Raw genomic sequence first — 15,196 nt, forward strand, 5'->3', positions numbered from 1 at the left:
GTTGAGGATTTTTGTATCTGTAGTCAAGAAAGACATTGGTCTGTTATTTTCTCTTTTTAATTTTTTTTAAAAAACTCTTTGCACATTTATTACAATAGATCACCAGCAGCAACAGGATGCAAGGGGGTGTGGAACACTAGACACACTTACTCTTCAAGTAGATCTTGGGTGTCTGCCTGCCCCTGAGACCTCTCTTTGATCTGCCTTCAGCCACATGTACCTCAGGTTTCTCTGGAACCTAATCTGCTACCATCTAAGGCATTCTTCCTGGCCCTACAGCCCCAGGAACTAAGCTCTCTTGACCAGTTTGTGGTATTTGTGGTGACTTATTGTCCCACCACGGATTTTCGCACATTTTCACATTACATGCTTACAGGTGCATCCTAGACTCCCTCGGGCTTCCTGCTAGGCCTCTCCCTCCCTTACCTAGCTAAGGGAATACTTGTAGAAATGGGCTGGAGTCACAATCTCTGCAGTTCCAGTATCCAATCTGGACAAGAGATATCAAAGATGTAAGCCAGCTCTCCAGGGCGCTGATGGTCATCTTCTTGGAGACCAGACTCTCCTCAAGTTCCAACTGGGCCCCCTTGCTAGAGACAGAAGCAGCCCACTTGGACCTGTTGACTGAGTGCTCTAGCTGCCCAGCAGCCCTGAGACAAGCCAGGGAAGACTAATCAGTTGAAATGTCAGGCACATCATGAGAATGGTCTATGGATTATGGTAGCCCCAGGCGCTCAGGGGATCATTCTGCAACTCCTGTAAGGGACTTCTGGTGTCTAGTATCATCTATATCAAATTTGGGTATCATGGATGTGCTGGTTTCAAAGTTGAGTTGAGGAGTTCCCCCTTTATTTAGCATTGATCTGGAAAGCCACTTTAATAAATTTTCTCTGCGATAAGATTTGTGCTTAAAAATTAAATTTCTCTAATAATATAAGGCTAATCAGGTTTTCTATTTTGACTGTTTTGGTACTTTTTTTTAAAGTTACTGAAATTGTTTCCCAAATTTTATAAATGTTTGCATTAAATATGTTATCACTTTATTAACTTTAAGTTGTTTGTAAATTTTCATGATTATACTTTTAATGTCTGAAGAATCAGTAATGATGTCTCCATTCATTCCTATTATTAGTAACCTGTGTGCATGTATGTTTTTTCACTTCTTTAATAGTTTTGAAGGCTTGTAATTTACTAACTTTATTAATCTTTTCAAATAACTACACTTTGCTCTTTGCTCTTTTTAATTTTTTCTAATATCTTTTAGTCTTTTTCCTTTTTTTATTTCATATATTACTTTTCATTATTATTTTTTTCCTTGTATTTACCATGGGTTAAATTGCACTTTAATTTTTTTTTTTTTTTTTTTGGCAGAGAATCGCTCTATTGCCAGGCTGGAGTGCAGTGGCATGATCTCCACACACCGCAACCTGCAACTCCCTGGTTCAAGCGATTCTCCTGCTTCAGCCTCCCAAGTAGCTGGGATTACAGGCACACGCCACCATGCCCAGCTAATTTTTTTTTTGTATTTTTAGTAAAGATGGGGTTTCACTGTGTTGGCCAGGATGGTCTCGATCTGACCTCGTTATCTGCCTTCCTCAGCCCCTCAAAGTGCTAGGATTACAGGTGTGAGCCACCGTGCCTGGCCTAAAAATTTTGTTTAATGTAAAAACATATATCATTGCTTTGAAACATTTTTGCTTTCCAATATAGAACTTTCATAATAAGAATTCCTTTGAAGTAATGCTGTAGCCCTATCACACAAATTCAGATAGGCTATATTTTTATTATTAAACTTGAAATGTTTTCTAATTTCTCTAAACACTTTTCTGAAAATGTTTTATTTTTGATTCACTGTTTAAATAGATATGTTGTTTAATTCCAAATATTTGGTGATTTACTAAATATAGTTGTTAGTATGCATCTTAACTAACTAAATCTGTGATCAGAGGACAGACTGTTTTAAGTTTAATAAGTTCTATTACTTGGCCCAGAAACTGGTCTATCTTGGTGAATGGCAATTTGTATTAGAAAAAAAAAAAATGTGTATTCTGTAACTGTTATTTGTAGTATTCTCTAAATGTCAACTTTTCCAGTTTTATTGATAGTTCTCACATGTTTTATATTTTCTCTGATATTCATTAATCATCAGTTTTATCAATTACTGAAAGAAATGCTTTAAAAATGTTTAATCATTTTTTGTTTTACTATTTTGTTTTCAGAAATTTTGAAGCACTCATTAAGTGCATAAATATTTATGATTGTGTTAAAAATAGGTGGAAAAGATTATGCACACATTACCCATAAGATGTTCTCTATAATTAAAAACATTTCTCAGATTCATTGATAAATTTAGATAAATTACATTTAGCAGAATTTATTTGAGTAAAGAACAACTGATGAATAGGCAGCACTAAGAACCAGGAGAGTTTTAGAGAGCTGTACCCAACAAGGTGGACAGGCACCATTTATAGACAGTAAAAGGCAATACCATGTAGAAACAGCTTGACTTGCTACAGCTCAACATTTGCATTTTATAGCTATTGTCTGATTAGTTAGCAGCCTGTCACTGGCTAAGACAGCTATGTGTTACAAGAATATACTTTTATTTAGGTTGGAATTTGCTTGCATCTTAAATTAGGTTGCAGTTCACCACATAGGGAGGCAGCTTTAGGCAAGATTTAATTTAATTTAGCATGTAATGCTTGATAAAAAACTAGAGGCTTCGTGTATTTTGAAAGTCTTATATTAAAAACATTTTCATATTCAGTGATGTCTTATTGCTTAATTAATAAGATTGTCCTGATGGTTGCAAAATATGTTCTTTAAAATACATCAAAAATATTCTAGCCTTTATGGTTGCTTAAAATTAGTAGAAATAAATGTGCCTTGGGAAGTAACTTGCTGGGAACAATCAGTTCCAACTCTGTCACTTTCTATGTGCATGACCTTGACCTTATTTATTTGTACCTTAGATTTCTGATCTATGTACTTGGCTTGTTGAGAGAATTTAGTGAGTTCATGAATGTAAATATATTTTTTAAATGACAGCTACTTATTAAGATGCCAAGTGTTACCTAATAAAGTTCATCATTAGCTTTGTAAATGTAATTATTAGTATTTTATGAATTATACTCAAGCCAGATAGATAAATAGGGACAAATAAAGAATGTGTTAGTTCCTAGGCCAGGCATGGTGGCTCATGACTGTAATCCCAGCACTTTGGGAGGCCGGGATGGGTGGATAACTTGAGCCCAGGAGTCGAAGATCAGCCTGGGCAACATGGTAAATTCCCATATCTACAAAAAGTACACAAATTAGCTGGGTGTAGTGACACACGCCTGTAGTCCCAGCTACTCGATAGGCTGAGGTGGGAGGATTGCTTGAGCCTGGGAGGCTGAGGCTGCAGTGAGCTGTGACTGCACCACTGCACTCCAGCCTGGGTGACAGAGCAAGGGTCTGTCTCAAAAAGAAAAAAAAAAAAAAAAGAATGTGTTAGTATGTTGTTAGTTCACACATTTTCTTTTCTCAATACCTTGGTTTCTTAGCTAATGAACACATGGGGAAAATCCAATTGTTTTATTTATTTATAGGATAAACATTATTCATCAGTTGTAGTGACCTATTTAAATTCAAATGTCCACAAAAAATATAGTACTACTTGTACTTTGGGGAAAATCTCATCTTTGTGAGCAATAGAAAATAAATGAAACTATAGGCTTAACTGAATTTTTGAGAGGATTATTTCTATTACTTTCAAGTCTTTATTCCCAGATATAATGAAATTAGTTATCTTAAAGCCTTTTGAGAACCATTTCTTTCTCTGCCAATTCTTATGATTATGCTAATACCAAATTTAAAAAAATAAAAAATAAAAAAGTAAACTAGAAAAACGTTGACTTCTGAAGAGATTTTTAAAAAATAGCAAAACTCCAAAGACAGCTGAATCGAACTTTAAGAAACCCAATGTTTTCTTATTTTTTTCTATTTAAACAAATTCTATACTGAAATCATGTAAAGAACTTCAAGAAGATTGAATTTTAAAATCTTCACTCTCTGAGAAGATTTATGTAGACTGAATTCAAGCTTCTTTGTGCAGGTAGGATGACAATAGCAAGGAAAATATGCTCTTTGTCAGTATAGACCATAAATATTTTCTCCATGTCATTGTAAGATTATTGAAAAATTCTTCTGGGAAAAATATGGTTGACTGAGTTATAACAATGAAAAATACCACCTGTGTCCCTCATTGGAATGCTTCAATTTAAATAATCCTAAATATCAAAATTATGCACAGTATTATTTACCGGGGCTAAGTTAATTACATAATAATGAGTTATATTAAGATGTCAAAACCATTTAGAATTATTGGGGTTAATTGCACATAAAAAAGGATCAAATATACTCATTATAGTTCACTAAAGCACAATTAGATACACATTACTTTTTTCCCAACAATGTATTCCCACTTCCAGGGCCAATGCCTGGAGCACCCCCCTGACCCCCACCTGTACACCTCCCCCTGCCGTCAAGGCATGTAGCATTTTTGAACTAGTTTATAAATTAATAACCAAAAGTAGTAGTAGTCCTCATTTGCCCAAAAAACAGGGAAGTCAGAGGATCAGTGAGCAGAAACACATGAGAAATTACAGAATATACTGATGATAAAATGATTCATATTGTGAAATAAACAGGTGATTTTTAAATTCCTGCTATAGGTTTTGTAATTTGTTTGAAAAAAGCAGATCCAGTGGATCCCATGGAGACACTAAAGGCAGTGGATGGCCCTTACTGAGCTGAGTAATGCTGAGATATAGTTCAGTTTAGTTATACTAATATTTCTTGACCCTGTGCATATGAGGGTCTCTGAGAAGCAATACAAACGATGCCCCTGCTCTACCCCCGGACAACTTAGTTACTTATTTTGGGGTGTGTCCCAGCTGTGAGAATTTGTCAAAACACCTCAGATGATTTGCAAAAGCAGCTACAGTAATAAATACAATTCAGCCAGACAAAGAAAAAGATAATTTCTATCTAGATAGAGGGAATAGTAGAAACAAAATGCAACATAATAAACCATTATAACCTAAGTATTGGAAGATCATGGTAGTAGGGGGAGTGGAGAGTATGCAGAGATGAAGTTGAGAAAGAAGAGCATGGAGAAATGAGTGTCAAACATTTAGAGACTAGGATTTTACTATAGACAATGGCAAGACATGTTAAGGATTTCAGCAGAAAAACATAGCAGACTCAGTTTTGGTTATTAGGTTGAACTTTCTCATGGAGATGTTGTGGTTGTATCTGAGGAGTTACATTAAATAAATACCTCATTTAGGATTCTTACTGCATTATAAATAGGAGACAATGATGACCTGAATTAAGAATAAGAATAAAGATGGTAAGAAAAAGATAAAAATATATTGATATGAAGGTATGTTTCTATTAATTTAAATTGGTGATTTAGATTTATTTACATGACTAGGTTGGTATCTGATGTGAATGAATCAGATATGAGAACATGTAAGAGTATGATTAACTGATGATATTCATACTAGTGTTAACACTAATCACAATGTACTAATGCTTTGTATTGATCAAGCACTGTGATGCATGTTTTAAAATTTCAGTTGCATTTATTTATTCGCCAAATCGCAGGAGGCAGATTTCAGTGGTAAATTTGTAATATCTTATACTTATTGAGTAGTTACTTTGCTCCAGATACTGTGAAAAACTCTTAATACACATGGATTATTGTTTTCTTATTAGAGCTGTTGAACATAGCATGTTATTATGTCCATTTAAAATACGTGAAGTTTATAATAAAGAAAATGAAGAAATTTTTGCCAAGTCTCAGAGGTAATAAGTCATCAAGCCCCAGTCTCTGTTAATAAAAAGTGCAGGCTGTTAACCACGATCTTATTTATTTAAAAAATTCTCTCTTCTAGTTAGAAAATGTAGGAGGAGAGAAATACAGAAGTAAGGGGTTATGGCAGGTTTATTCATTATCTAGTGTTAGACAGCGAATTGATACAAACTTAATGGCTTAAAACAACACAAATGTATTGTTTGTGAGAGTATCACCTCTCAGTTTATATGGCTCAGAAATCTAGAAACCAAGTAGTTGGATTAGATCTGATGTGGCCACAAAAAAATGTCCCCAGCTGAGCTCTTCTCTGAAGGATCTGAGAAAGACCCAGACTCCAATCTCATTCTGTCTATTGACGTAATTCAGTTCCATGTGGCTGCAGGTCCTAGGTCTCTGCTTCAATGCTGGCTGTCAGCTGGGTGACCCTCTCTGCTCCTAGAGGCTTATGCACTCCTTTTCACATTGTCTTTCAGCATTGAAAGCCAGAAATATATGTTGCGACCTTCTCATCATTTAGATCTCTTTGACTTCTGCTGCTGCTGCATCTTTCTGACTGCCTTTTCTGCATTTCTTCTTCTGCCACCACCCAGAGAAATGTGTCTGCTCTATGGGCTCATTTTACTAGAAAGCCCCAAACCAGATAATGTATATGCTAAGATCAATTGAGATTAGACATTAATTATATCTGCAAAATCCCGTCACAGCAGTACCAAGGTTGATGTATAATTGAATCATCATGTATTAGGCTGTTCTTGTTCTGCTTTAAAGAAATACTCAAGACTGGGTAATAGATAAGAAAATAGATTTAATTGGCTCATGATTCTGCAGACAGTACAGAAGCATAGGGCCATCTGCTTCTGAGGAGACCTCAGGAAGCTTCCAATCATGGCAGAAAACAAAGGAAGAGCCGGCATATTACATGGCAAGAACAGAGCAAGAGAGAAAGATTACCCGGTAGAGTTATCACACACTTGTAAATGACAGATCTCATGTGAACTCAGAAGGAGAGCTCACTTATCACCATGGAGATGGCCCAATCCATTGATGAGGGATCTGCTCCCATGTTCCAGATACCTCCCCACAGGGCCCACTTCCAACATTGGAGATTAAAATTCAACATGAGATTTGGACAGGAACAAATATTCAAACTATATCAAGCCAGAAGATGGGAATATTGGAGGGTGGGGAACGTTTTTAGAATTGTATCTACTAGAGGAAAACAAAATTATGCACACACATGCAAACACACATACATACACGTACTCACAGACCTTCACATATATCCCTCAACAGAGTTAGAATTCATCAGTGTTTGGCCAGTGGGATAAACTATTGGTATAAATAATGTGTAAATGATGCCTCTCCAGATCCACAAGAGAGAGAGGCATGTGCCAACTCTGGAAACTCTAAGTGCAGGTATGGAGAATAGGATTAGGAAAGGAAAAAAAACAGAATCCAAATAAAAGCAGGTGATCAAACAGGGAATGTTTATCTTCTCACTGGAAGCCAAAGTGGACAGCATAAAAGTCAAAGAGATTTTCTGTGTCAAATGCTGAATAAGTAAACGGTGGATTTGGCCATTAATTATTATTAATTATCTTAGGAAAAATACATGCATAATATTGAAAAGAAAAGAAGTTATTGACAGAAAAATTTCTTCGAATAAATAAGTGGGAAGACGTTCAAGACCAATACTGATACTAATTTTCAAATGAGAGCCAGATTTAATGTCTATGCATCTCTCCCTTTTGAAATGTTTCTTTAACAAGTCTAAGAATCTTTCTATAGCTATCTATCTATCTATATATCTATTTATCCATCCACCTATCTTTCTAAATATCTATCTGTCTATCAAGCACTAGAAAATAGAAACAGGTCCACTGAGTGCATTCAATATTTGGAAATAAATGAAAACAAAATAGTGAATAGAACTAAATATATGGGAAAAGAAGAAATCGTACTTTTCAACACCATAGAAAAAGAGAAATTTCTGGAGCACTTAATATCCAAACTCAAGGATAATACATTTTTAGAAGAAATGAAACATTAAAAAATGAGAGCAGTTATAAAAAATACAACTTGTTTTAAGAGACCACATGAAAGTTTTCCTTTTTATAAGTAAAATATAAAATCAGTAATAATCAATTATTTCAAACATAGCTTCATGTACCTTGTTTAAATTCTGACAGGGGCATTTTTAATAGGCCTAAAAGAAAAAAATGTATGATTTTTTTGGTTGGTTATTAAACAGATGATAATGGCAAATATTTAAAGACTTAAGAGAAATTATCAAAAAACGTGTAGATGAAGTGAATTTTGAAAACAGTTATGAGCTAAATTCTTCATAATTAATAAACAGTATACAATGGATAGAGTTTACGTAAGATATTTAGTTCAACAATTTGTTGTGAAATAGATTGCGTAACATTAAAATAGTAACTGTTGGAAGCACTAGAAATAGAGTTGTAGCATGTGGCTATCCCCCAACTAATTTCACAAATAGTAAAGTAAAAAAGGAAACAAAAAATTTTAGCTTTCATATTGCATTCTATGTTACTCTGCTATTTTATGAGAATACATACATGCATTAATTAAATTAATGGGAAAATAATCCAAAAAGAATAAAGTTTGGGAGAAAGAATTAAATCATATGAATTCCATTTAGTTGCGGTATTAGTCTACTCTCATGCCACTAATAAAGACATAGCCAAGACTGGGTAATTTATAAAGGAAAGAGGTTTAATTGCCTCACAGTTCCACATGGCTGGAGAGGCCTCACAATCATGGCTGAAGGAGAATGAGAAGCAAAGTCATGTCTTACATTGTGGCAGGCAAAAGAGCTTGTGCAGGGGAACTCCCATGTATAAAAACATCAGATTCATGAGACTTATTCACTATTACAAGAACAGTATGGGGGAAATGTCCCCCATGATTCAATTATCTTCACCTGGCCCCACCCTTGATAAGTGGGGATTACTACAATTTAAGGTTAGGTTTGGGTGTGGACACAAAACCAAACCATATCAGTTGCCCTAAAATTTATTTGAAAGAATATTTCAAATATTCTTGTTATGCTATGATTAACAATATAACAATTCCCGTTGTGGTAAGGTAGAATTATCATGTTCTTGTTAGAACATGGTTGGTTCAACTGTCCTTTTTATGTTCACTGTGCTTGGAAGCATCCTGAAGCATCCCAATAATATCTCTGAATTCTGATAAAATTTTTCCTCCCTAGCACACATATTAAAAGCAAATGTACTTTCTCATAATAACAAGAGTGAATAAACATTGCTCTTATATTGGTATGAGTACTCAAATGTTATAGGAAATAACTATAGGTTAGGAGAAACTTTATCTGTCTCCTAGTAGAAGTATCTACTCCTGGGAACCAGAATCTCCAGTCCAATACAGCCCACAGTTACAAGCATGGGACATATACAAATCGTCCACATGTTTCACTGGAGATGATGATGGAAGCAGTTACACCTATTTTAGTCTTCAGTTCCCAAACTCAAGTATTCTAACTATTGTGGTCTCAGAACCACATGATGCCCATCAGTTTAAAGTTTATGCCTCATCCTGAGGATCGCATTCAAACCTTTCAGAATGTCTTCACAGCAACTTGGATGTGTTTTAAGCTTATTCCAATGTTCTTAGGCTATCAGCCTCTAGGTAATACCATTTATAATAGAACTGTAGCATTCCATAGGCATATGCCATTGTCATGTCTCATTCACCTTTAGTCTGAAGTAATGTTATGTAGGATCCTATGATAGTAGGCAATTTCTGAGTCCTGAGTTAGCAGTATTGCCTAAGAAACTGTATTAATCTTGGATGCTGGCAAGTACAACATACTGCAGCAGAGTGGAGGTGTCCCTGGTCCCATCTCTGTCACCGTAGCTCATCCATTTCAAGCTTCTACTCTGCATCCATTTGGGTCGTTTAGGACAGGAAATGGCTGACCTCTACTAAACTGGACAGTCAATATGCATGCTTGTTTGTTTTCAGGAGCCTATATGACTGTGGTTATCACTTTTTGGAGAACGTCAATGTGAAATTCAAATATTCAAAATATGCCAAGTCTCCCATTTTTTCATTCTTTAAGTCTTGCTTTCTCCAGGTCCTTGCCTACCCAGCCTAGATGTTAACCACTGCTCAGGAATCCGTATTAACTTATTTCAGCAGAATTCTCACACTGCCCACAGTAGATGGTCAAGCATACTATGCTAAACTTTGTTCTCTGGAGGAATTTCTTTTAAACACTGCTTTTCACGTCCAGATCTGAGGCAGGCAATGGAGTAGGAGTCCACTGTCTGTCCTGTATCAACATATCAAGCCCACCGTCCATATATTACATCAATGATTTTTTCCTCCACTGCCAGCTGGTCAGAGGGAAACTCCATGAGGTCATAGAAAGAAGCTGAGGGAGAGACATCACTGCAGGAAAGGGGCTCTAAACTATTCATATAATTTACTAATATCCTATATACATTCTCCATGTTCATCACAAATGTACTATTTCTATTTTACAATGCTGCTATGGTTTAGATATGGTTTGTTTGTCCCCACAAAAAGCCATGTTAAAATTCGATCCCTAATCTGATGGTATTGGGAGGTCGGGCCTAGTGAGAGGTCTCTGGGTTTTGGGGGTGGATCCCTCATCAGTGACTTGGTGCCATTCTACAGGTAGTAAGTGAGTTCTCATTCTGGTAAGACTGGATTAGTTTTTGTGGGGATGGATTAGTTTCCACTACAGGGGGTTATGATGAAGCTTGGATGCCCCTCAGGTTTGCCTTCATCTTCACACGTGTCCACTTCCCCTTTGGCTTTCTCCACCATGTTATGACCTAGCATGTGGCCCTCACCAGGAGCCAGATGGATGCCAGTATCATGTTTCTCATGCTTCCTAACCAGCAAAATTATAAGCTAAACAAAACTTTTTTTTGGTAAATTATTTAGCTTCAGGTATTTTGTTATGGCAACACAATGCAGTAAGACCAAGATATTGAATTAATTTTCTTTGTCTTTTTTCTTTGAAATAGGGTCTCACTCTATTACTCAGGCTGGTGTGGAGTGGCACAATCACAGCTCACTGCAGCCTTGACCTCCCAGGCTCAAGTGATCCTCTATCTAAGCCTCTTGTATAGGTAGGACAACAGGTGCATGCCACCATGCCCAGCTAATTATTTTTTTATGTTAGTTTTTTTTTTGTATGAACATGGCATCACTATGTTGTCCAGGCTGATTTTTAACTCCCCTGTGCTCAAGTGATCCACGCACCTTGCCCTTCGAAAGTGTTGGGATTACAGGTGTAAGCCACCACACCTAACCTGGTATAATTTGCAATCAATCGAATGACTTGTTGGGCCTGACTCTGCAGCTCATCATGGGCAACTCTTTTCACATAATCATTTGCAGTTCTATTATCAAGTGTTAAGCAGGACTCAAGCTGCAGTTTAAATAGTGTGTAATTCTCTATTGCAGACAGCATTATTTGCAATCCAGAATTAGATGTTGCTCCAGAAACCCTAGGTGACTAAAGTTGCTGCTGGAACTCTCCTATTAAGACTTGTGAGGAACTCCTGCACTGCATCCTATGTACCACCAGTACCTCTGGCGCCATGGGATCTGATGACTCCAGTGAGCCAACAGGCAGTACCAGGTTCACTGCAGCCTGAACATGCTGCATATTTCTCTTTTGTTCTGGCCCCTATTTAACAACGAGAGATTATCAAGTTACTTTCTAAATGAGTCCAATCTGTATTCCAGAATGTTCAATGGGCTCTTTCTAAAACTTAAAGAGACCTACTAAATGTTCCTCATTTTTATAATAGAAGTTTCAAGATACAATGACTTGACTTTGGCATTCCAGCATGCCCCAGACAACTAGAACCACTCCCACCCCACAAAAGTTAACCCAAAGTGATATCCCTCTGAATTTCTGTAAGGCTATCTCCCCATCTTCTCATGTTCATGTATCTTCTGAGGGTACCTAGACTATTTGCCACTTCTTACTTACCAAGTTTAACATACATATCAACAATAGGGTGAACCAGCGTTATCCTCTGTGGAATGTCTACATGATAAATGTCCTTTGTACCACAGAGAGTGAATATGTTCTTGGTGCACAGTCATAAATATGAGCTGCTTTTCATGGCAAGGGAATGTGAACTGTTTCTGCTGCTGCTTAATAGGAATTGAAAGGGATTTATTTGCAAATCAATAGTGGTATACTCTATGCTACAGGTGCACTGAACTTTTCTACTTAATCATACTACACGCAGCAAAACAGCTGGTCTGAGGCTACGGTTTGGTTATATTATGGTAGTCAACTCTTATGTGTCAAAATTCATCTTAATTTTTTTTGGAGTGTAACTAATAAATTAAACTGAGATGTGATCAGGACCAACACTTGTGCATTCATTAAGTCTTTGAAAGTGGCACTAATCCCTGCCATTCTATTCAGAATGGAGTATTGCTTCTAACTTGTTATTAGCTGTGGTGAAAGGACTGGGAGACAGTTTCAAGGGCTTCCATTTTGTCTCTCCTAAACTAATGTGGCTAACTCTTGTGAGTAGGAAATCAATATAAGAGTTCTTCAAGCTGCTAAGTATATCCTTCTTGATTATGGACTCAACCACTGAGGAATGACCGTTCTACTGTGAGACAGAGTCAGTACAGGACTCCACCTTCCCCTGGCCTGAGAAATTCCCCTCTTTTACTGTGAGGGGAATTTTTTTTTTACTCTTTTACTGTGTTTGGGTGCTCTTGTATTAGTGTCAGTGCAGATCCTTTAACAGAGTGTGAAAAATTGGAGTAGTTTTTTGTGTGACAGCATACAATTCCTCTGGAATAGTTTTATGTCCCTTTGTGGCAGGATTAGGAAAACTGATGCTTAATATCCTTGCAGCAATGCTCGCAGGAGGTTTTTCCTCAAGAGAATATATACTTCCTTTCCATGTATGTGTTCTGAATCTGAGAACTGTTTTGTATCTGGAAATTGGGATAGTCCTTTATATACTCTAGATATTTTACTTGTTGTTTCATAGGCCTAGCAATACCTTCATTTATCTAGCCACTAGGAATATTGTTTATTCACCAAGGTCAAGGCAATCTGGTTATCATTCTTATGTTAAGTATGTCCATCTTCCCTATAAACTTTACTAACTGCTACCTAGTCTCTGCTGTTTCTCACTGATACTAGGAAGCTTAGTTTCATATCAACATTCCAACAAACATTAACTTCAGCACACACAGGACAGTCACCATTGGACATTACATTAACAATGACAATTGACTGGGATAGTCTATATCATCTTAATGAAATGAAAGTTTTATGTGCCCTCCTGAGGAACTTAATGTCCTTATAGATTTTCTGGTTCTAATAGTAAATCCATTCTAATATTAATTTAAATAAATTTAAAATTTATTTGAAATAAACTCAAATAAGATAATTCTAACAATTCATCAATTTTTATAGTCTGTATTTGGCAAGCTTCAAAGAGGCATCCCGGCAGCAGATTAAGACTGGATCCAGGTGTTTATATCAATATATTATATTTTAAGTTTATTATCAACAAACTTACTCAGCCTTGTATTCTGCCCACTGTGTCCAGCACCCTCAAGATCCACCTAACTGTTTTCTCTAGGTTGTAGCCAGTGCTTACCGGCTAAGTCTCATAGATCTTTCTGGAAATAACCTCTTTCTTTCAATAGCAGAGCAAATTGAACCTCAGTGGGCCCTTGACCATAAGTGTTTAACTCTAGTTATTAGCATAATAGTAATATGTAAATATATGAGCAGATTTGTGGAAGAATTATTGTCATTTTGCAGGGCACCTGCTTAAGCTGAGGTCATTCCATGACTTCTTGGCAATGAGAGGCTTCTATCTTCTAATAAAGAGTAGGAGAGAAATGCTTCCTAACCAGAGTTTAGTGCAATCTTGGAGTTCAAGCTTCTCAAAAATTTTCATCCTGATTTTGCAACCTAGATTTTAAGTAATCCAACTCTCTCTCATGTTGATTTTATCACAGGAGATTTTCGAGTGCTGAAATACAAGACTCTTTTTTGTAACCCAATTACTAATATAATCAGTTCTTACCAGCTACAATAAATCAGTTCCCTTCAAATGCATTCATAGAGACCTTCTTACTTTCAGGCTATGCTTTTGTAACCCAGGATCCCCAAGTTTTTGAGTATGCACTGTGAAAAAGTATCTACTTGTACCTATTGTGCCTCGAGTTCTTGTTATTTCAAAAATTTCCAGCAAAGAGCTCAGCCCTGGATTAAAAATAAAAGAAAAAAAAAAGTGTTGGATCCAGAGATGCCTGTGTTGGAGATGAATTTTGGTGAACACTTCTCATTATCACACTAAAATCCTGGACCAAGGAGGAGCTTATTTATCTTATTTATCATTTTCTTTTCTTTTCTTTTCTTTTTTTTTTTTTTTTTTTTTTTTTTTTGAGACGAAGTCTCGCTCTGTCATCCAGGAGGCTGCAGTGCAGTGGCACGATCTCGGCTCACTGCAACTTCTGCCTCCTGGGTTCACGCCATTCTCCTGCCTCAGCCTCCTGAGTAGCTGGGACTACAGGCACCCGCCACCACAACTGGCTAATTTTTTGTATTTTTAGAAGAGACAGGGTTTCACCGTGTTAGCTAGGATGGTGTGGATGTCCTGACCTCGTGATCCGCCCACTTCGGCCTCCCAAAGTGCTGGAAATACAGGCGTGAGCCACCGCGCCCTGCCTTATTTATCATTTTCTATACATTTGAATATGTGGACACATGATCAGCAACTGCCTGCACTGCCTTTGCTCCACCTCCACATAGGATGACTGAGCCAGTCAACCCAATAAAAGCCATGTTTTCATCACTGTTCTGGGAGGCACTGCTTTAGGAACTATTCCTCGTGCCCTCCTTACTGGCTTCAGGTAATAAAATTCTCATGTTAAATCTTCCTTTGTTGTGGTCATTGGACTGTCACCCACCAAGTGATAGATCCCACATGTTGTGAGGGATAAAACCTTGAGTGGACAGTTCACTGGCATCAGAAAGTCATTTTGGTCCTTAATGGTTTCCATGCAAGTTAACAAAAGCAAGACATCTCATTGACTCTTATCAGAACATTTGCCCCATTTCTTAAATGCTTAAAATATTTATTAAGCCAGTTTATACTTTTCTATAATATGTTGTCATGATTCACATGGTTTATAGATTCAGGGAGTGAAACATTTTGGCATGCCAAGGCTTTTAACTACCCCACATACTACCAGCAATGGAGTGTTTATTTTCATCTAGCCAGTAAGTGATCTGATCTCCAAATCCAATCC

The sequence above is a fragment of the Pan troglodytes genome, chromosome 4 (assembly GCF_028858775.2).
Source record: "Pan troglodytes isolate AG18354 chromosome 4, NHGRI_mPanTro3-v2.0_pri, whole genome shotgun sequence".
Classification (NCBI taxonomy): domain Eukaryota; kingdom Metazoa; phylum Chordata; class Mammalia; order Primates; family Hominidae; genus Pan; species Pan troglodytes.